The sequence below is a fragment of the Lactuca saligna genome, chromosome 8 (genome assembly GCF_052625555.1).
Source record: "Lactuca saligna cultivar CGN05327 chromosome 8, ASM5262555v1, whole genome shotgun sequence".
Taxonomy (NCBI): domain Eukaryota; kingdom Viridiplantae; phylum Streptophyta; class Magnoliopsida; order Asterales; family Asteraceae; genus Lactuca; species Lactuca saligna.
Window position 1 is genome coordinate 210257061 of NC_136424.1, and position 24328 is coordinate 210281388.

The 24328-nt window shown below is 37.5% G+C and overlaps 2 non-coding genes across 2 annotated transcripts; both read left to right on the forward strand.

Moving 5' to 3' along the window:
- Positions 1-3575: 3575 nt before the first annotated feature.
- Positions 3576-3682, forward strand: LOC145013485 (small nucleolar RNA R71). Its single transcript, XR_013665041.1, has one exon. It is a non-coding gene; the product is annotated as a small nucleolar RNA R71 (small nucleolar RNA).
- An 8111-nt stretch (positions 3683-11793) lies between these two features.
- LOC145013502 (small nucleolar RNA R71) lies at positions 11794-11900 on the forward strand. The gene has a single exon (XR_013665057.1). It is a non-coding gene; the product is annotated as a small nucleolar RNA R71 (small nucleolar RNA).
- Positions 11901-24328: the final 12428 nt, after the last annotated feature.

Genomic DNA, 24328 nt, shown 5'->3' on the forward strand with positions numbered 1-24328 from the left:
ACGATGACGATGAAGTCGAAGATGAAGACGGGGATGAAGAATATGGCATTGATGAGACCCCTAGTTACTTGCGTGGCGGTTGAAGAATAATTAAATGAAGGCAACACGAAGTGGAAGACCACAAAAACTATTTCCATTTGGCTAAATGTTATAACGCCACTTTATTATTATTATTATTATTTAACTAGTTTAAAAACTCTTTCTAATTCGACGTTTGATGTATGTTTTAACTATTTTAATGTACCCATGTTGCATTTTGTGTTATATTTGAAGTCCAAAAAATGTGTATTTAAAAAAAAAATAGAGAAAATCGGATCGGATTTCGGATCGGATCGGATTACACCGAATCGGATGCGGGGCTCGGAAAACCGGTCAAAACCGGTTTGAAACCGGTTCGGATTAAATGTTGAATCGGATTGGGCGTGTCATAATCAAACCGGATCGGATCGGATCGGATCAGATCCGGTCTTTGTGCATGTCTAGGTATCATCTGAGCTTCTGATTAATTTGGTCTATTATTTTGGTAGGTTGATCCTGCTACATCTGTTTTCATTACTTGCCATCCACGCCCGGATAACAGCCCAGTACACCATGTGGAAGGATTTTTTTTGACATGATATCTGCAACAAGAAGATGTTCTTTAATAGCAATGTAGTATTAGGTTATATACTTAGGGAAAACCTCTTAATAACAATGTATAGCAAATCCCTTTAATATCAATGTATTACATTTTTTTGACATGATGTACATGAACTATTATGCAATGGATTGTATTTTTTGTATATGGTATTTTATTTTCTATTATGAGACATTAAATTAAAATTTAATTTGAAAATTAGTAATTCTATAAATAATTTAAAAAATAAAAAATAAAAATTACGATACGCAAAAATGTGTGTCATCTTCATTTATGACATGGCCTTTCTTGACAGCGGCTTTAATGGTATGCATTGCGTGTCATAAATGCGCGTCGTGTCTCGTTATGACAGGGCCTTTCTCCACGCACATTTGCGCATTGTCTAAGCGTTTTACGACACGCAGTGAGCATTATAAAAGGCTGTTTTTCTAGTAGTGAAGTATCAAGAAAATAAGCCTAGGCTCTGATACCACTGAAGGGTTTTGAGCCTTCTAACACTCCTAAGGTGTACATGCAACCCTAGAAACCTTGGATCTATGTTTTACTAAGATACATGCAAATTTACTTTTTCGAAGGTTCTTAACCTAACTAGCATGACATCGTGAACTTGAAACATAATAGCTAGTTAGAGAACACACCTGTCTTGTTGCTTGGATTCATTGAGAACTTTGTGAGCGTAGCACCCCAAATGTTATGCCTCAAGTGTTTCACACAACACCACAACTCTTGGAATAACTTTGATAAAAGTACACTATCACTCAAAATCGGCTAGCCTTTTCTTCTACACATTATGTCGATTTTGGTAGCTCATGGGGTCCTTTTATAGTGGTTTCACAAGTAGGGCTACAACATGTAAACCCAAATTGACGTGTTTTTTAATATTCCATGATCCATGGGTTCATAAACTCCATGGACTATACATGGAGCACCTTATGGGTTTTAGCCCAATTCAATAAAACAATGGATCATTAGCCCACTATATAAGAATGGATGATTAACACAATCAACCCTATATATTTAATTAGTCTCCTTTTGATCACCAAATCAGTTCTAAATTAATTATTGATCAATACTAATTAAAATATTATTAATATATTAGAACTTATAATATATTAATAAACCATAAATGTCATTTCTCTCATTTAGTCTATCCAAGTGTCATGATGCCATACAACCCAAATGGACCATGCCAACCGGCTCGAGTACATTCCAGAAATAGTTATGAACTTAGACACCTAATGCAATAATAAACATGGTTGCTTTATGTTTAAAGCATTATATTGAAATTGGAATTCTTGAAATTGTAGTTTTTGTTTCTAATAATAGAAACGTTAAATTTATCTTCCCAAAACATTAGGAATTTCTTCATCTTCCTAATAATAGAAAGGTCAAAGGGGATAGCTTCATATTCCACATGAAGTGTGAGCTTTGAGTTGTGGATGTCAACTAGAGCTCTTGTTGTACTAAAAATTATCTTCCCAAAACATTAGGAATTTCTTCATCTTCCTTCATGTCGAGAACCACAAAGTGAACCGGAAAAACAAACTTTCCTACCTTCACTAAAAAGTCTTCAATTATTCCTTCTAGGTAAGTGATCAAGTGATTTGGCATCTGAATTGTCATCCTTGTGTCTTGGAGGTTTGTTAATATGAGCTTTTGGGAGAAAGAATAAGTCATAAGGCTAATTCTTGCCTTCGAATCGGCTAAAGCATTTATAAAAGTGGAGGTGCCAAATTCACAAGGCAAGGTGAATTGGCTTGGATCTCCCATCTTGATTGGCAATCCATTAGTGATCGCGTCTAAACACAAATCATTAAACACTATTGTTGGGGGCCTTTTCCAACTCCTTCCTATTATTCATAACATCTTTTTCAAACTTGTGAAGTTTAGCCATTGACTTGAGAAATGGTGTGTTTATCGAGAGTGCAAGCACTTCTTCGATAAATTTCTTTTGTTTGTGCTCCAAAGAGTGCTTGATGGCTCGAGATGGGAATGGAAAAGGAGGCTGATATGAATCAAAGAGAGAATTTTTTTTATCTTATCGATACCACGATGTCATGATATCACCACGATGTGCTGATGTCACCACGACGTGGTGAATCATCAGAGAACTATTCACTTTTTGCTCTTTTGGCTCTAGGCTACTCTTCTTCTAAACACGAATTTGCTTGTATGGTAGCTTCTTCACGGGTCACAATTGGCTCAAAATGAACCTCTTCTCAGGTGTAGATCACCATTACATGAGGTTGTATTTTGAGACTTGATTTCTAGGTGGTAACCTCTCATTAACAATTGTTGTAAGTTACCCAAGTTGAGTCTCACTATTTTTGATGGAAGCCTGATGATTTCGCATACTAGCATCAGTAGCATCATTCCTCTTTTCAGATGCTTACACAAATCAATGAAGTACTAACTCGAAATCCATCTTATTTTCGGATGGTGGTTGCTCTTTTTGGTAAAAACCCCAACCGGTTTGACTGTACTTCTCATATTTTTTCTTCTTATACTCTGCATATGGCAACCACTCCTTCTTGGGCTTCCTCCAATCTTCATCATACTTGTCACCACTTGAATAGAATACCTGTGTCTTCTTATTCCCATTTTCATCTAGATCACAATCCTTGGTCAAATGTTGCCCACTACAATTATCACACTCCACTCTTATAGCGTGGATTGATTGATCCAACTTTGTTATTCGCCTATCCATATTTTCTAACTTTGTTGGTTGCGTAACCGTGTTCTCGTTCCCTTCATCTCCTTTAATTCTAGTAGATCCTTGCGTGGGTTGTGGTACTCATGTGAGTGCTTCGCAAACTCTTCAAACAACTCTTTTATGGTGGTCGGATCCTTCTTCGTCATCGGTCCTTAGGAGTCAAGAAGTTGTCTAGTTGTTACATTTAATCCATCATAGAAGATGGAAACTTCTTGTTGGACATTAAGATCATATTGAGAGAAACTTCTAAGCAAGCCCTTATATCTCTCCCATGCTTCAGATAATGACTCTTCAACCTCTTGTTGAAAGTTAGCAATCTTCTTTTTGAGCTTCTAGATCTTAGAAGGTGGACTAAATTACTCAATAAAAGCGTTACGAGGAGTTTTCCTTGTAGTCATGGATCCGGGTGTAAGTGACTTTTGCGAAACCATTGCTTCACCAGTAAATGTCACCGGAAGCATCCTTTGTATCACAAATTCTCTTGGCACATTAGGAATATTGAAGTAGTTGGCAATGTCCTTCACTTCATCAATATGCTTGAAAGCATCTTCATATTCTTTCCCGACGAAAGGTATATCCTTGAGCATTGATAAAATATGCCATTTGAGCTCAAAACTTATTCCGGCTGGTATCTCAGGTGGAACTAGACCTGGTCCATGTTCTTTGTGTATCCTTTTCTTGTAATCTCTCATCGTCATTCTCGCGATATCCACCATCTCTTTAACCTCGATTTTTATCTCTGAAGCATCTTCTAAACTTTCTTTGGTAGATGTTTATCGCTCGTAATTTTTAATATCTTTACTACATATTTGAAGCAACTAGTGTTTTTTTTTTATTTTTTATATTTTTTTTTTTATATTTTTTTTATATTTTTTACTTTTTTTACTTTTGTTTTTATTTTTTGTTTTTATTTTTTGATTTTTTTTAATGTTTTTAAACTAATATTGCTTCGAATTTTTAATGTTTAACAATTATAAATTTTTTAAATAATAAAAATATTAGGTGTCATAATATTTTTCATTTACACTACTTTTGAGTCATATTATTTTTAGGTTATAAAATATTGAATCATAATAATTTGGATCATATGATTTTGAATCATATGATTATGGATCTACATTATATTCAATTAAATAAAGTTTTTCTTCAAATTTTTTTTGGATCATTATATATTTCGAATACTTTAATTTTGGGTCATAAATGATATAATTTAAGGATCATAAAATCTTTGAATCATAACAATTTAAGGATCATAAATTTGTTGAATCATAACATTTTTTTTGAATCATAATCATTTTGAATCCTCTCATTTTGGATCATATTATCTTTAATATTTAAAAAAAAACTTTTAATAAAGTGTGGTATCTAAACAACATTAATTATAAAAGTTTGTTTTAAAAATTTTCATAATATATTATATATAATAAATATTTAAAAGGATCTTTATTTTGGAGAACGAAAATTTCAATGTCTTATTTTTTATAAAAAATTAAAATCTTATAAACAAATTGTTTGTATCCATAACAATATATTTAAAAAAATCTTCTACAAACTCGCTAAAATAGTATTACCAAAAACTCTTTCATTTGCTTTTTTCTAATTCGGATAAAACAGATTTCATTATATTTTATAAAAATAATATTTCTTAAAATTAAAAATTAAACACCTCAAAATTTTATTTAAAAAAAAAAAACATTTTTAGTAAGTCACTTCTATAATGAGTAGAAGTATCCTTCAATTTTTTATGATTTTTGGAGATTTTTCTCGGTTTTTTTAATATTTAAAATTTATTTATTTGTTTTCTTCTTCTTCTTCTTCTTATTATTATTATTATTATTATTATTATTATTATTATTGCAAATTTGTATGATTATGCTTATTTTGTGGAGAATTATAGTTTAAGAAGACAATATTGTAAAAATGGCCCCTCTGTTATGTGTTTTTTTTTTTTCGGGGTTTTAGTCCAACTTCATGGTACTTTTGGCATGTTTGTATGGGGGTTTGAATTATCACAAAATTGAAATGAAAAAATTGTCCTTATTATATTTATTTCCAATTTTTTTCTATAAGTATTTTTTATGTATTAAAAAAGATACAAGAACATGATCTCTCTCTCTCTCTCTCTCTCTCTCTCTCGTTAGCACCATTCTCAGTTTCCATCTTCATCTTCTAAAAGATCAAAAATCAAAATTACATCTAGCTATTTCAAAAATCAAATTACAGCATGAATCCCTTCTCCCTTCACATACATTAAAAAAATCCATCTAAACATAAACGACTAGAGAGAAGGCTCCATCGTAGATACCATCTTCTTACCCATTGTTCACTGAGATCTCTAAATCAGCATTTTCACCCTCTATCATCGCAATCGCTAAAACCACCACCTATAATAAAAAATATAAACAAGTAAAAGCACTTTTTTGTTCTTCAACATCACAAGAAAGTGGATGTGGAGATAGGGAAACTCTATCGATAAACATCGCATGGATTCCTTTAGTTTGGTTTTGTAACCTATTGATCGAAATTTTGTGTTGATCGTGTGTGAAACTGAATGAAGCTATAACGAACTCTTTTATAAACCTATATCTAGAATCTTGGAACAATTCATTATGGAGGATGTGGGTTATTGAACAGTGATTTCCAATTGACCCAAATCTGGAATCGAAAAACAAATCTGGATTAGCTGTTAAAAAAGACATCACTTACATATTTATTATCCGCATGTGAGACTAGAAAAACAAACCAGATAAATTTCACGCTACAAGTCAATGAAAAGAACACAACTTTCGATGGTTTAATGCTAACCCCTAAATGGCAAAAATGTTAGACAATTGATTCTCAATGGTTTGATGGTTACATGACAAGATTAAATATTAAACTTAGAGAGTTTATATTGACATTACATGTTTGTTTCATTTTAAAAGATTGTTTTACGTTGTGCTATTAGTGTAAGTAAAATTAATCCCTTTAATATTAATTTATTTTTATCTTTTTTTAGTTTAGGAGTTTCTTAACAAACAAGCGTGGGCTGTTATACAAGACATGTTGAGGATTTTTTTTATGTGTGGCATGTGTACATGCTGATAGAGCAGCCATACTCCTATGATACTTTATATAGAAGAGTAGCTTTCAGATCTATCTGTCTTAACTGATACAGATGCATATAAAGTTCAAAGATTTCTTGATTTTCTTGCTGGCTTAGTTGAACAGCCACATGCCTAGGTATTCTTTTATTTATTATGTTGTTGCTTAAAAGTTAATATTTGCTAGTTTTTAGCGATTTATGCTTTTTTTTTACAGCCAATACTGTTAAGTGAAGGGTTGTCCAGATGTTATCTAAAGTTCTTAATACTTCACACAAGCTTAATTGGTGCATTCCTGTGTGTAGGTTAATTTCTCTACTATCTGATTCTAGGTGAGTTTTTTTTTGTTGATATTTTTCTTAACATTATCTATTAAAAATAATCTTTGATTTTTTTAATTTGTAAGAATAATGCAAATATATTGAGAGCAGAGGATTGTTCATTGCTTTTATTCAATCTTTTCAGGCTTGTCAAGGTAGGTTACTGAACAATGCTACTTATTCTCAGTTTGGGCAAATTGCAGGAAATAACAATGTACTTTACTCTTTTCAATTTTGAAGTTGCATTTCTTCACTTGCACCTAATTGATATTCATGTTGTTAAGGTTACCTCTATTCCACACAAATTCTTAGCATGTATCTCCTTTTTATTTGTTAGTATATTTAGAGAAGGATATGCATCCTTATGTACATATATTTGGTGTTTATTATTAGATTCTATTGTGTGTGTATAGATCCGACTTGTGTATGTGTGAGTGATGTTTTGATATTTGCACATTTTTTAGGGTATATACTACATATTTGGCCCTGATGGTTGGATAAGCATGCTCACTTTGATGTAGTAATCAATTTAGTACAAATGATCTTTTTGTTCTTTATTTTTGGTTGAATTTTACAATACAGTAAGAGAATGTGAAGATTCACAATCAAGGTTCTTCATCATGCTTGGTTGAAGTAAGTCCCCTTGCCTAAATTCTTAGTTTTTTTTTTCAATAAATGCATCTTTGTTTCATTTGCTATAGACAAGGAAAACAAGTTTGGATCACATTACCTCTGGTTCATTGGTTGTGTCATATCAGCTACATTTGTTATGTGTCTTGTGTAGCCAACAAACATCTATTTTCATTATTTTGGTGTCTGCAATTATTGATCCACAGTACGTCCATGTACTTAATGTGTTTTTGGATTATCCTATAGGTAGCATCTCAGCTTCTAATTAATTTGGTCTATTCTTTTGGCAGGTTGATCCTGTTACATCTATTTTCATTACTTGTCATCCACGTCCGGACAGCAGCCCAGTACACCAGGTGGAAGGATTTTTTTTGACATGATATCTGAAACAAGAAGGTGTTGTAGTATTAGGTTATATAGTTAGGGAAAACCTCTTAATAACAATGTGTAATGAGATCCCATTAATATCAATGTATTACAGTTTTTTCACATGATGTACATTAGCTTTTGTGCAATGGATTGTATTTTTTGTATATTGCATTTTATTTTCTATTATGAGACATTAAATGCAAATTTAATTTGAAAATTAGTAAATCTATAAATAATTTTTAAAAAAAAAATTACGATATGTAAAAATGTGTATCATCTTCATTTATGACATGGCCTTTCTTGACAACAACTTTAATGATATGCATTGCGTGTCATAAATGCACGTCGTCTCTAGATAACGCACAAAAGCGCGTCGTCTGTTCTTATGATAGGGCTATTCTTGACGCGCATTTGCGCGTCGTCTGAGCGTTTTACGACGTGCAATGAGCATCGTAAAAGGTTGTTTTCCTTGTAGTGAAGAATCAAGAAAACAAGCCTAGGCTCTGATACCACTGAAGGGTTTGAGCCTTTTAACACTCCTAAGTGGTACATGCAACCCTAGAAACCTTGGATCTATGTTTTTCTTAGATACATGCAAATTTACTTTTTCGAAGGTTCTTAACCTAACTAGCATGACATGGGGAACTTGAAACATAAAAGCTAGTTAGAGAACACACCTGTCTTGTTGCTTGGATTCATTAAGAACTTTGTGAGCGTAGCACCCTAAATGTTATGCCTCACGTGTTTCACACAACACCACAACTCTTGAGATAACTTTAATAGAAGTACACTATCACTCAAAATCGGCTAGCCCTCTTGTTCTACACATTATGCCGATTTTGGTAGCCCATGGGGTCCTTTTATAGTGGTGTCACAAGTAGGGTTACAACATGTAAACCCTAATTGACATGTTTTTCATATTCCATGATCCATGGTTTCATAACCTCCATGGACTATACATGGAGCACCTTATGGAATTCATTAAATTGTAGTTTGTGTTTTTAATAATAGAAAGGTTAAATTTAATATTGGTTCCTCTAATAGTTTAGATAATAACATGCTTTTGGTATAATCGCCTTGGCAACATAAGTAAGAATCGTATCGCCAAGCTCTAGTTGGCCACTAAATCACCATTCATGTGGACATGTGAATGAGGTGAAGGATTGTTGGATCTTGTATACAGTGGTGTATGTGGAACTTTAGATCTGCCACAAGTAACCACATACATGATAATGATTATGTAATTAAGTGTAAGTTTGACACCTTGAAAAGTCTCAATGAGTATCAGCACAAAGTAGGGAATCAATTAGGCATGAAGATAAATGGTCTCCAATCCAAAAAGAAAGGAGAATGCTTGAGTATAAAGTTCAATGACATCATAGTTTGTGGGATATTTTCCCAATTTGATTCTCTAGGAACACCATAGTATAATGATGTTGTTGAGAATCAAATGCTATATGGTTCGATTTATGATGAGTCATGCTTCACTACCATTTACGTTTTAGGAATATAACCCTGAGATAGTGGAGCATGTTCAGAGCCTTGAAACTGACTAAGTAGGTTTTGAAGACACATTGTGAAATATGGAGCTGGAAATTTTTTTGACTTTTAGGTCTAGTGTTGTGAGGTCTTTCATTAGATGAGTAAACAATGACCAACTTAAATCAAGATCTGAGAAGTGTCACATTGTCAGGTGCTTACTGAAAACTTTGGATATTTGTTTTAAATACACATGAGAATGTGGTTCTTGTATCTTAAAAGGATTTTTATTTGAGAGAAAGAACATATATGTATCATGAAGTTAGTGGGAGTCATACTGACCTTGAATAAATTCAAGATATGACCAGAATTAAATTTATAGTTGGCATTATCTCTGAATTTGAAGCACGAGTTGTGTTAAATGACATTGGCTTACCTCTTTAAAGATCTAGTAGATTTAGAGAAACTTCCAAGTTGTATGAGTTTCATATAACTGTGGAAGTAGACACATTGATTAGTTTTAAAACACTGATCAATTTGTTTAACACCAATTTTACTAAGAGGATAAGTCGAAGACTTATGGGGGAGAGGGGTCAAAGATAAGGTTTTGGAGAAACCCTCATGCTACAACGTTATGGATAGAAGACCACAACATGGCATAACACAAATGGATTGCGTGTTTTGACAGACCCCTTTCCACTCTACGTTGTCGCGATTGAGAGTGAGATCTCCCTTTGCTCCTTTTGTTCATTTCATTTACATTTGTATGCTTGAACACTTCTTTTGTATGCCTTCTTTGATTTTTCCTTCTTCTTTTTAATTGCACTTTCCTCATGCTTAAGCTTTTTCTTCTTTCCTTTCACTTTCATGTTCTTTTTTTTTCGTCTTTAGGACCTTCATTATCTAACTCCATCTTCACTACTATTGGCTCCTCTAATTCCCCACCCATGTCTTCATCAGTTATCTTAACTTCTTCTTATTTTAGAACCATAGGTGTAGTAAATATGATTACCTCAAAAATAATGGGAATTAAGACTCTTGGTTTCGAACTTTTGAGTTGTGGATGTAAACTAGAGCTCTTGTTGTACTAAAAATTATCTTCCCAAAACATTAGGAATTTCTTCATCTTCCTTCATGTCAAGAACCACAAAGTGAACCAGAAAAACAAACTTTCCTACCTTCACTAAAAAGTCTTCAATTATTCCTTCTAGGTAAGTGATCAAGTGATTTGGCATCTGATATGTCATCCTTGTGTCTTGGAGCTTTGTTAATATGAGCTTTTGGTAGAAAGAATAAGGCATAAGGCTAATTCATGCCCCCGAATCGGCTAAAGCATTTATAGAAGTGGAGGTGCCAAATTCACAAGGCAAGGTGAATTGGCTTGGATCTCCCATCTTGATTGGCAATCCATTAGTGATCGCGTCTAAACACAAATCATTAAACACTATTGTTGGGGGCCTTTTCCAACTCCTTCCTATTATTCATAACATCTTTTTCAAACTTGTGAAGTTTAGCCATTGACTTGAGAAATGGTGTGTTTATCGAGAGTGCAAGCACTTCTTCGATAAATTTCTTTTGTTTGTGCTCCAAAGAGTGCTTGATGGCTCGAGATGGGAATGGAAAAGGAGGCTGATATGAATCAAAGAGAGAATTTTTTTTATCTTATCGATACCACGATGTCATGATATCACCACGATGTGCTGATGTCACCACGACGTGGTGAATCATCAGAGAACTATTCACTTTTTGCTCTTTTGGCTCTAGGCTACTCTTCTTCTAAACACGAATTTGCTTGTATGGTAGCTTCTTCACGGGTCACAATTGGCTCAAAATGAACCTCTTCTCAGGTGTAGATCACCATTACATGAGGTTGTATTTTGAGACTTGATTTCTAGGTGGTAACCTCTCATTAACAATTGTTGTAAGTTACCCAAGTTGAGTCTCACTATTTTTGATGGAAGCCTGATGATTTCGCATACTAGCATCAGTAGCATCATTCCTCTTTTCAGATGCTTACACAAATCAATGAAGTACTAACTCGAAATCCATCTTATTTTCGGATGGTGGTTGCTCTTTTTGGTAAAAACCCCAACCGGTTTGACTGTACTTCTCATATTTTTTCTTCTTATACTCTGCATATGGCAACCACTCCTTCTTGGGCTTCCTCCAATCCTCATCATACTTGTCACCACTTGAATAGAATACCTGTGTCTTCTTATTCCCATTTTCATCTAGATCACAATCCTTGGTCAAATGTTGCCCACTACAATTATCACACTCCACTCTTATAGCGTGGATTGATTGATCCAACTTTGTTATTCGCCTATCCATATTTTCTAACTTTGTTGGTTGCGTAACCGTGTTCTCGTTCCCTTCATCTCCTTTAATTCTAGTAGATCCTTGCGTGGGTTGTGGTACTCATGTGAGTGCTTCGCAAACTCTTCAAACAACTCTTTTATGGTGGTCGGATCCTTCTTCGTCATCGGTCCTTAGGATTCAAGAAGTTGTCTAGTTGTTACATTTAATCCATCATAGAAGATGGAAACTTCTTGTTGGACATTAAGATCATATTGAGAGAAACTTCTAAGCAAGCCCTTATATATCTCCCATGCTTCATATAATGACTCTCCAACCTCTTGTTGAAAGTTAGCAATCTTCTTTTTGAGCTTCTAGATCTTAGAAGGTGGACTAAATTACTCAATAAAAGCGTTATGAGGAGTTTTGCTTGTAGTAATGGATCCGGGTGTAAGTGACTTTTGCCAACCTTTGCTTCGCCGGTAAATGTCACCGGAAGCATCCTTTATATCACAAATTCTCCTGGCATATTAGGAATATTTAAGTAGTTGGCAATGTCCTTCACTTCATCAATATGCTTGAAAGCATCTTCATATTCTTTCCCGACGAAAGGTATATCCTTGAGCATTGATAAAATATGCCATTTGAGCTCAAAACTTATTTCGGCTGGTATCTCAGGTGGAACTAGACCTGGTCCATGTTCTTTGCATATCCTTTTCTTGTAATCTCTCATCGTCCTTCTCGCCATATCGGCCATCTCTTCAACCTCCATTTTTATCTCTGAAGCATCTTCTAAACTTTCTAAGGTAGATGTTTATGGCTCGTAATTTTTAATATCTTTACTACATATTTGTAGTTACTAGTGTTTCTTTTTTACTTTTTTTTTTTTACTTTTTTTTTATTTTTTGATTTATTTTTTGATTTTTCTAATGTTTTTAAACTAATATCGCTTCGAATTTTTAATGCTTAACAATTATAAATTTTTTAAATAATAAAAATATTAGGCGTCATAATATTTTTCATTTACACTACTTTTGAGTCATATTATTTTTAGGTTATAAAATTTTGAATCATAATAATTTGGATCATATCATTTTGAATCATATGATTTTGGGTCTACATTATATTCAATTAAATAAAGTTTTTCTTCAATTTTTTTGGATCATTATATATTTCGAATACTTTAATTTTGTGTCATAAATGATATAATTTAAGGATCATAAAATCTTTGAATCATAACAATTTAAGGATCATAAATTTGTTGAATCATAATATTTTTTTTGAATCATAATCATTTTGAATCATCTTATTTTGGATCATATTATGTTTAATATTTAAAAAAAAAATACTTTATAATAAAGTGTGATATCTAAACAACATTATTTATAAATGTTTGTTTTAAAAATTTTCATAATATATTATATATAATAAATATTTAAAAGGATGTTTAATTTGGAGAATGAAAATTTCAACATCTAATTTTTTTTTTTATATATAAAAAATTAAAATCTTATAAATAAAACGTTTGTATCCTTAACAATATATTCAAAAAAATCTTCTACAAACTCACTAAAATAGTATTACCAAAACCTCTATCATTTGCTTTTTTTCTAATTCGGATAAAACAAATTTCGTTATATTTTATAAAAATAATATTTCTTAAAATTAAAAATTAAACACCTAAAAAATTTATTTAAAAAAAAATCATTTTTATTAAGTCACTTCTATAATGAGTAGAAGTATCATTCAAATTTTTATGATTTTTGGAGATTTTTCTCGGTTTTTTTAATATTTAAAAATTATTTTTTTATTTATAGTTATTATTATTATTATTATTATTATTATTATTATTATTATTATTATTGCAAATTTTCATGATAATGCTTATATTGTAGAGAATTATTGTTTAAGAATACAATATTGTAAAAATGGCCTCTCAGTTATGTATTTTTTTTTGGGGGGGTTTTAATCCAATTTCATGGTATTTTTGGCATGTTTGTATGTGGACTTGAATTCTCACAAAATTGAAATGAAAATATTGCCCTTATTATATTTATTTCAAATTTTTTTCTATAAGTATTTTTTATGTATTAATAAAGATACAAGAACATATTCTCTCTCTCTCTCTCTCTCTCTCTCTCTCTCTCTTTCTCTCTCTCTCTCTCTCTCTCTCTCACCATTATCAGTTTCCATCTTCATCTTCTAAAAGATCAAAAATCAAAATTACCTCTAGGTATTTCAAAAATCAAATTACAAACACGAATCCCTTCTCCCTTCACATCCATTAAAAAAATCCATCTAAACACAAACGACTAGAGAGAAGGCTCCATCATAGATACCATCTTCTTATCCATTGTTCACTAAGATCTCTAGATCAACATTTTCACCCTCTATCATCACAATCACTAAAACCACCATGTATAATAAAAAAGAATATAAAAAAGTAAAAGCACTCCTTTGTTCTACAACATTAAAAGAAAAGGGATGTAGAGACAGGGAAACTCTATCGATAAACATCACAAGGATTCCTATAGTTTGGTTTTGTAACCTATTGATCGAAATTTTGTGTTGATCATGTGTGAAACTGGATGATGCTATAACGAACTCTTTTCTAAACCTATATCTAGAATCTTGGAACAATTCATTCTGGAGGATGTGGGTTATTGATCAGTGATGTCCAATTAACCAAAATCTGGAATCGAATACCAAATCTGGAGAAGCCTAAAACCTAATAAGCCAACAAGGTCGTCTTCACTTTCATCGCCATCATGTTCATCTTCTTCATCAGGTATATTTCTCAATTACACATTTTTTTAAATGACGTTGAAATTGAAAATTTGTGTGATGTGGATTTGGTGTTACATGATCAAATACATAGGAAAATGCCAACAATCATCTTCGGAGGGGATCTCAGAGTTGGCTATTTCTTTGTAAACTAAGTTTGAGCATTTGAGTTATCTGGTACAGACGTAAATAAATTAGTATTTCTGGCCAAAAAGTTAATTGATGCAGCTGAGAGAGAGAGAGAGAGAGAGAGAGAAGGAGAGAGAATATGGGCCCTTATCTTTATTTAATACATAACAATACTTATAAAAAATCAAATATAAATATAATAAAGATGCCAATGAGGTCTGTCCCATTTGGTAAGGAGCCCCCTCCCTCTTTATGAGGTCGAGGGATCAAAACCCGTTATGGGGATATAGGTGGAGAAATTAGAGTGTATATATGGCCAAAAGGATCATGAAGCCAAAACAGTCTGAGTTTGGACTAACACACAAATAAAATGCATACCACAACGACCATTTTTGTATTTTTGTCTTTTAATTTTTTTTTTGTTCCAAAGAAAAAAAAGTTATGATTGAAAAATGAAATGGATGGAAAAATAAAATAAAAGCCAAGCCAATGGTAGGGGGACAAGTGACAGAGAGAGAAGAAGATATGAGAGAGGGGGCAGGGGGAGATGTGCAACGTACGCGCCTTGTTTTTTTATTTTTTTTATTTCTTATTAATACCCTAAAAATATTTAACCATTGCAAGAAAATATCCAAATCTCGCACATAATTACCAAAATGCCATATCATCTTAGAAACACCTAATGCTAATTCTCTCTCTCTCTCTCTCTCTCTCTCTCTCTATATATATATATATATATATATATATATATATATATATATATATATATATATATATATAATCGGGGTTAAAATTTCATTTTTAATTAAGCAGTTTATAAAATAACTTATCATGACATTGCAAAAATCATGTCAATACATAAAACCATAGTATCATGTCTCAAAACCATATCATCTGAAGTAATGAAATATCATAGTACAATCCTAGAAAACTCTAAGCGGAAACCATGTGTGCGTGTGTGATGCGCTACTACACCGCCGACTCCTTCCCCTTGTACGAAGAGGTACCTGAAACAAAAACTGAAACAGTGAGCACAAAGCTTAGTGAGTTCCCCCATCATACCACATACCATATAATCATATAGCATACATACTGTCTGGCAATTCTGAGGCGCCCGTCCTACCCATGTCAAGCCATTTCTAGGGTGCTAACCTACCCATGTCAAGCCATTCAGGGGTACTGACATGCCCATGTCGAGCTATTCTGGGGTGCTGACCTACTCATGTCGAGCTATTCACGTGTGCTGACCTACCCTCTGGTCTATCTCAACCGAACACAGGGACTATTTCACCCCCTACTACTAAAACATAACATTATATCATAATCATGCTGTCAAACATATATGGGGTGTCCGACCTACCCATTAGTCCTAACAACCGAAACAGGGACTAGTCCCCTTCTACTGATACTATCTCATATAACATGGCAATTACCAAACTAGCATACTCACATATCTAGCAGTCTAGCATACCCACATATCCAACAATCAGACCAGACAATTATCACAAAGACAATCATCTCAAATACAACTCTTACTAGTGGTCCGGCCTTGGTGCCGTAGACCCACTTCTACTGAAAGGTAACTCACCTCGATGTCGTGTAGTGTCTGAATTGTCCTTGGCGTGAAGGTTGACTCTCCTCGACTCCTCAATCCCTACACGACAACCCTCAAATCATCAAACAGAACATACAACCCTAACAAGGGTCAATTCCAAAACCAGGCAAAGTCACCATTGGTCAAAGTCAACGCCTAGTTGACCTGACTCGCCGACTTGATCTACCAACTTGTCGAGTCCATACTCCACTAACCCGATCCAACCCCGACTCCACTCGTCGAGTCTAGCGAGAACTCGTCGATTTTTCCTTGATTCAAACAATCGGGAGCATCTTCATCCGACTCATCGAGTTCTTCTTTTAACTAGGCGAGTTCATCTCCCTCATAAGAACATGTCCAGTTTACGACTCCCCAAGTTGTATGAACAACTCGTAGAGTCCATCTTCAAATATTGGGAGACTTCCTTGGACTCGTCGAGTCTACTCATACACTCATTGAGTCCCATGATTCCCAGGTCCCCTTTCGCATCTAAACATCTATGGGACTTCCTCCTAAACAACTGGTCCATCCACAGAAAAGATTTGGGGGTCATTACATCGCAACTCGTCGCGTCCCAAGAACAACTCTTCGAGTGCATCATTGACCAATACTATATAGTTGATTTAAATGAGTCTTAACACCTCAAAACCATAGATCTAGCCCCTAATGTCCATTTCATACATAAAGTTTCCAACTTGGTGCACATGCAAGGGGTCTTTGGCCCAAAAAGCCATAAAAGATGGCCTCCAAGGTGCATGGGGTGTTCATGGCAGCAAAGTGGGCACCTTTGTGCCATAACCCCCCCCCCCCCCCCAATAGCCCAGGATCTAAAGCATCCACGGTCCTCCAACACTTAATCCTAAATACCACCACTCTAGGGCTTAGAAAGATGTAGAAAAAAAGCCGAAAATCAAGATCTATATACAAAGGTTCAGCTTCATACCTCAAATAAGTTGAAAATGAGCTCTAAACTCTGGATCTTCTTGTTTCCCCTTGGCCTTATAAGTCTCCTTCTCCTTTCCAAGATTCAAACACAAGAGGTAGCACCGCAAGGCTCAAAAACACAATAAGAACGGTTAGGGTTTCGATATGATGTCTTCTAGGAGCATAAGGGACGATGAAGGTTGAGATAAGATGTTTAAATAAGGTGTAACTCTTAGATTTAGGGTTTCACTTAACCAACAAAAACTCGCGGAGTTATTCCTCACGACTCGTCGAGTAGGTCACTTAAACTGTCTGCGGGTCATGACTCTACTCGACGAGTTGGGCCTCCAACTCGTCAAGTCCTAGAGAAAAACACAAAATACTTGAATAACAGGCGTACCATGAATCAGGCATTACAAATCTCCCCCACTTATCTTAGACTTCATCCTCGAAGTCTGCTGCTCGATCCTGAAAAAGCTCGGGGTAATGCTACCTCATCTCGTCCTCCGGATCCCAGGTCCATTCTGAGCCCTTGCGGTGGAGCCACTGAACCTTTACAACTCCACTCTCTTGTTTCTCAGAACCTTTGACTTCCTGTCAAGGATTGCCACTGGCCGCTTGATGTACTTCAGGCTGTCAACAACATGAATATCCTCCAAAGGTACCACCGTTGAATCGTCTATCAGGCATTTCCGCAACTAGGAGACATGAAAAGTGCTATGAACCTGATTGAGTTCGGCTGGCAGATCCAGCCTATATGCCACCTTGCCTACCCGGGCCATAACCCTGAAGGGTCCAATATACCTGGGGCCCAGCTTGCCCTGCTTACTGAACGAAATGACTCCCTTCCATGGCGACACCTTCAGGAGCACCATATCCCCAACCTGAAACTCCTGGTCTGATCGACGCTTGTCGGCATAACTTTTCTTTCGATTCTGAGCAGTCTGAAGCCTACTCCGAACTTGCTGGATCTTCTCCATAGTCTTGAGTACCACTTCGGTACTCCCCATGACTCTCTTCCCAACCTCTCCCTAACATATCGGGGTCCTGCACTTCCTCCTATACAACATGTCGAAAGGAGGACAGTCGATACTCTCATGGTAGCTATTGTTATAGGAGAACTCAGCCAATGGAAGGTAAGTATCCCAACTACGTCCGAAGTCTAAAACACATGCCCGCAGTATGTACTCCAGAGTCTAGATGGTCCGCTCGCTCTAACCATCCTTCTGCGGGTGAAAGGCGGTGCTAAAATGCAATCAAGTACCCAGCTCGTCATGAAACTTCTTCCAAATCCACGAAGTGAACCGCACGTCCCTATGTGAACACACTGAAACTGGCACCCCATGCCGTGCAACTACCTCCCGGATGTAGATGTCAGCCAACTTTTCGGCCGAAATGCTCCCCTGAATCGGAAGAAAATGGGCGCTCTTGGTCAATCGATCAACGATGACCCAAATCGACTCCACCCCTCGCGCGGTTCTAGGAAGCTTCGTAATGAAGTCCATGATAATATCCTCCCACTTCCACATTGGGATATCCAATGGCTGGACCTTGCTGTGAGGTCTCTGATGCTCAGCCTTGACCTTCTGCAGGCTAAGCACCTTTCCACAAACCAAGCTATGCCCCTCTTCATACAGGGCCACCAATAATCAAGATGAAGATTCCTATACATCTTCGTCGTCCCGGGATAGATAGAGAACTTGGATTTGTGCGCCTCTACCATCAATACCTGGTGCACACCCCCGTAATAAGGGACCCACAAACTACGGTGAAGAGTCAACAATCCCCGACTATCATAGTTAAAGGAGGAAACCTGACCCACAATTCGCTCACTCTTCCGATGTTCCTCCTTCATGGCCTGCTGGTGGGACTCCCGAATCATAATCCTTGCAGCTAAGCGCATCGGCCACGACATTAGCATTCCCCAGGTGATAGAGGATCTCACAATCATAATCCTTCACCACATCAAGTCACCGATGCTGTCTCATATTCATATTCGGCAGGTCCATGAGATACCTCAGGCTCTTGTAGTCCGTGTAAATGGTACAACGAACCCAATAGAGGTAATGGTGCGAAATCTTGAGGGTGAAAACAACAACCTCCCAGCTCCAAATCAGGTGTTGGGTAATTCGCCTCGTAAGGCTTCGGCTGACTCGAAATGTAAGCTATAACATGCCCTCTCTGCATCAATACCATGCCCAAACCCGAAATGGACATATCACAGTATACCACAAAGTCTTCCATGCCTTCTGGAAGGGCTAAGATTGACGCCTCGCACAATCTCTATCTCAACATCTAAAATGCGGCCTGCTGCTCAACCCCCCAACAAAAGACCACGACTTTCCTTGGAGAAGTCCTGAATGAATCTTTGATAGTAGCTTGTCAGTTCCAAGAAACTCTGAATCTCAGATGGAGACCTAGGAACCTCCCACCTCATCACGGCCTCCACCTTGGCCGGATCAAATGAAATCCCGTCCTTGTTGACAAGATGCCCAAGAAACTGCAGCTCGCGCAACAAGAACTCATACTTGGAGAACTTAGCATACAAGCTCTCCCTTCTCAAGGTATCCAAAACCTCTCACAAGTTCTCTTCATGCTGCTCTTGCGTCTTGGAGTAAACCAAGATGTCATCAATCGAAACTATCATAGACCGATCCAACATCGGTCTCCACACGCGGTTCATACGATCCATGAACGCGGCAGGAGCATTGGTGAGCCCGAAAGGCATCACCACGAACTCATAGTGGCCATAACATGTCCGAAAAGCAGTCTTCTACACATCCTCCTCTCTGGCCCTCATTTGATAATACCATGAATGCAAATCGATCTTGGAGAACCAAGATGCTCCCTATAGCTGGTCAAAGAGGTCATCGATCCTCAGAAGTGGGTAACGATTCTTCACTGTTACCTTATTCAACTCCAGATGGTCTATACACATCCGATGCGACCCATCCTTCTTCTTCACAAACAGAATTGGGGTTCCTAGGGTGAACTCCTCGGTCGAATAAATCCCTTGTCTAACAGCTCCTGTAGCTGTGTAAACAACTCCTACATCTCAGGAGGAGCCAACCGATACGGTGCCTTGGCTATCGGAGCCGCACTAGGGACTATATCGATCCTGAACTTTATATGCCTCTCCGGAGGTATCCTAGGCAACTCCTCAGGGAATACATCTGCAAACTCTCTTACCATAGGCACGTCGCCCACTGCCGCCTGACCCACTCCCGAGTATCCATAACATAAGCAACAAATATTGTGCAAACCTACTAAAGGTAGAGCCTAGCTCTCGCTGCTGAACATAAAGTTGGTCCTCGTTCCGGCCTCTCGCCCTGAATCACCAGCTCTCCCCCACTTGGGGTCCCGATCCGCACCAACTACTATGCGCAGTCAATCACTATCCTATTGGGGCTTAGCCAATCCATACCAATAATAACCTTGTTCCCCCGCAAATGTATGGGAACCAGATCGAAAAGGGAACCAATCTGATGATCACACTGACCGGTCATCTGAAATATCAACCTCTAGAGGGAAATCCAACATGCCTGAAGATTCAGGAAACTTCTTGCTAAGCACAATAGAGACAAATGATCGGGTAGCACCCGAATCAAACAATACCTGAAATGGGATACCATTCACATGGAACGATCCTAAACAGAACACATACATAATATATCAAAATCACAGCAAGCTAACATAACATAAAAGCATAAGAAAGAAATTTTACCCGTCACCACATCGGGTGCAGTGCGTGCCTCCTCAGCTGTCAACTAGAATGTGTGGCTCCGCACCAATGGAGCCTCTACCTTGGCCTTCCGGCCATCCGCAACCCGTGCTGACACTGGGGTCGGCGCCGCCGTTGGCGCTGTTGCTGTCAATCTAGGGCAGTTGGCCTTTTTATGGCCCCTCTGATTGCAATGGAAGCAAATCATGTTTGACATCTACACTTAGGGGGTGGGGGCAGTACAATCCCGGGAAAAGTGCCCTATCTTGCCGCACTTGTAGCAGCCTGATGATCCCGCTGTACAAACTCCCTCATGCGGCCTGTTGCATTTCCTCCAGCGGCTCTGGCCCGGCTAGCCCTTCGACCTGATGTTGGATCCCTTGGGTTTCTTCCCCGAAACCCCTAACACCTGCTCAGTCTCTGCTATCCTCTTCCTAACGTGCTCCAAATCGAGCTCCCTCTCCCGCGCCTTAGCAATCATGGATTCCAGGGTTGGGCAGGCTGAATAACTGACATGCTCCCGAACATCAACCCTCAACATATCGTGGTAGTGGTTCTACCACATCTCCTCATCCCCCGCATACTCGGGTATCAACAAGGACCTCTCCCTGAACTTGGCGGTGATCTCCACCACCGTCTCAGTCGTCTACCTCATATCCAAGAACTCTCTGGCTAGTTGCTGAAGCTCTATAGCCGGTGTAAACTCATCCCTAAATCTGATCATGAAATCTGACCACATCATTGATGGGTTTTGAGCATTCTAACACTTCCGAAGTGTACATGCAACCCTAATAACCTTGGATCTATGTTTGTCTAATTATCATGCAAAGTTGATTTCCAAGGCTATGAGCCTATCTAGCATACATGGGGAACAATTTTAACTTGAATAATAGATAGAATTACATACCTTGTTGTTGTAAGTGTTCCTTGAAACCTTGTGAGCCTAGCACCCCAAGTGTGATGCCTCAAATGCTTCACACAACACCAAATGCTATGGAGTAAACTTAGAGAGAAAGTGTAACACTCTAAAATTGTTTCTAGCCATCTTGTTTCTTTTGTCTAACCGAGTTTGGGAGAGTATGAGACTCTTATATATTGTTGCCACATCTAGGGTTACACCATGTAAACCCTAATGTGTCATGATTCTTCATTTCCATGACCCATGGGTTTGTAACTCCCATGGAGCCTCCATGGACCATCCAATGGGTTTAAACCAACTTGATTATCCATGGAGCCTCTTAGCCCACTATATAAGTTATGGATGATTTACATAATCAACCCATATATTTAATTAGTTATCTTTTGATCACTTAATTAATTCTAAATTAATTCTTGATCAAACTAATTAAATAATATTATTAATATATTAGAACTTATAATATATTAATAAACCAAATGTGTTATTTCTCTCATTTAGTTTATCCAATTGCATGGTGCCATGCAACCCAAATGGACCATACCGGGGCGGGTCAAGTACATACCAGAAATAGTTATGGACTTAGACACCTTATCCAACAATCATAGCCTCGACAGTTGGGGCTCCCAACAAGTCATCAACTGAGTCCCACCAATCTCTAGCTCTATCCCTCAGACATCCTGCAGCAAAGCGGGCCTTCGACCCTTCCGAGCAGAAGCTCATCAACTGTGCATACTCAATGTCTGCGATCCATCTCCTGGCAGCAATGGGGTCCTTCACCCCGTGAAAATACGACGCCCCGCTCCTTCTGAAGTCCCTAAAGGACAATGTGCGCGTACCTGACTGGTTGGACGCCAAGTCACTCCTGAATGCTCGGAGGTGATCATCCATTAACTCAACAATCCCTTCTGTGATCGACCCAAAAATAACTGGGGTCGACCCAAAGATGTCTCTCATGATCTCAGACGCGATGAACTCGCATAGCCCGTCATCAACATACTCTGATCCTGCACCCGAGCCTGATCCTGATCCTGATCCTAAACCTCCCGCTCCATGTCGTGTAATCGCCATACTGCAAATAAACCCATAACCATCATGATCATACATGCTCTCGAGAGGTCTCACACACTCTACAAGTACCTGGGTTCCATTTCGGCTCTCCTTGACTCGAGTACGGATCCTCTGCTTCTAGTAGTACGAGCCCATACTACCTTCCACATCTATCCGTACTTTCGTCAAGGATTGCTTCAACTTCACCAAATCCCTTTACCGATACCGTTTCCCACTAATCTCGTCCTAGGCTTTCCTAGGGCACTCTCCGACCTACTCTCCGCCATCAGCTACACTAGGAGTCCCTACTTCCCTTGCCTAACTGACTTGCAAATACTGTTACATATCCGCTCGCTAATTAGTTAAAGTTAGCTAGGACCCCTTAAGCACAAAGCAAGCAGCATTCATGCATTGTGTAACCACCTCAGGCATAACCTAATCAGGCTATCCTATCGCTGGCTAAACAGTCCTAGCATACAGCTCATACAAGAGGCATTCAAGGCATCCTCCTAGATCCTTAGCCCTACTCTAGCATGAAGTTCTCAAAATCATATATCAGGCGTACAAATCATCCTCCTAGATCCTTAGCCCTAATCTGGCATGCAGTTCTTAGAATCATAAATCATCATAAAAAGTATGAGTATCTTGGGGAAAACTTACTTGAGCTCGGCCGGTCGCATGCGTCACACTGTCTTTTCTCAAATTTCATTAAGTTAAACTTTTAGAAACTGTTTTCTTTGTGAAAAATCTTTTAGTCTCGCGGTTTGAGTCCAGACACCCCTAAGGGTGTGTCCGAATCCCTCAAACCAGGGCTCTGATACCAACTTGTAACATCCCAAAATTGAGGCCAAAATTTTCATTTTTAATTAGGCAGTTTATAAAATAACTTATCAAAACATTTCCAAAATCATGTCAATACATAAAACCATAGTATCATGTCTCAAAGCCATATCATCTGAAGTATTGAAATATTAGAGTACAATCCAAGAAAACTCTAAGTGGAAACCATGTGTGCATGTGTCATGCGCTGCTATACCGCCAGCTCCTTCCCCTTGACGAAGAGGTACCTGAAACCAAAACTGAAACTATAAGCACAAAGCTTAGTGAGTTCCCCCATCATACCATATACCATACAATCATATAGCATACATACTGGCCGGTCAATTCTGGGGCGCCCGTTCTACCCATTTCAAGTCATTCTGGGGTGCTGACCTACCCATATCAAGCCATTCTGGGGTGCTGACCTACCCATGTCTAGCTATTCTGGGGTGCTGACCTACCCATGTCGAGCTATTCTAGGGTGCTGACCTACCCTCTGGTCTATCTCAACCGAACACGGGGACTATTTCACCCCTACTACTAACACATAACATCATATCATAATCATGCTGTCAGACATATCTACGGTGGCTAACCTACCAATTAGTCCTAACAACCGAATCGAAGAGTAGTCCCCTTTTACTGATAGTATCCCATATAACATGGCAATTAGCAAACTAGCATACTCACATATCTAGCAGTCTAGCATACCCACATATCCAATAATCAGACCAGACAATTATCACAACGACAATCATCTCAAATATAACTCTTACTAGTTAGCCGACCTTGGTGCGCTAGACCCACTTCTACAGGAAGGTAACTCACCTCGATGTCGTTTAGTGTCTGAACTATCCTTGGCGTG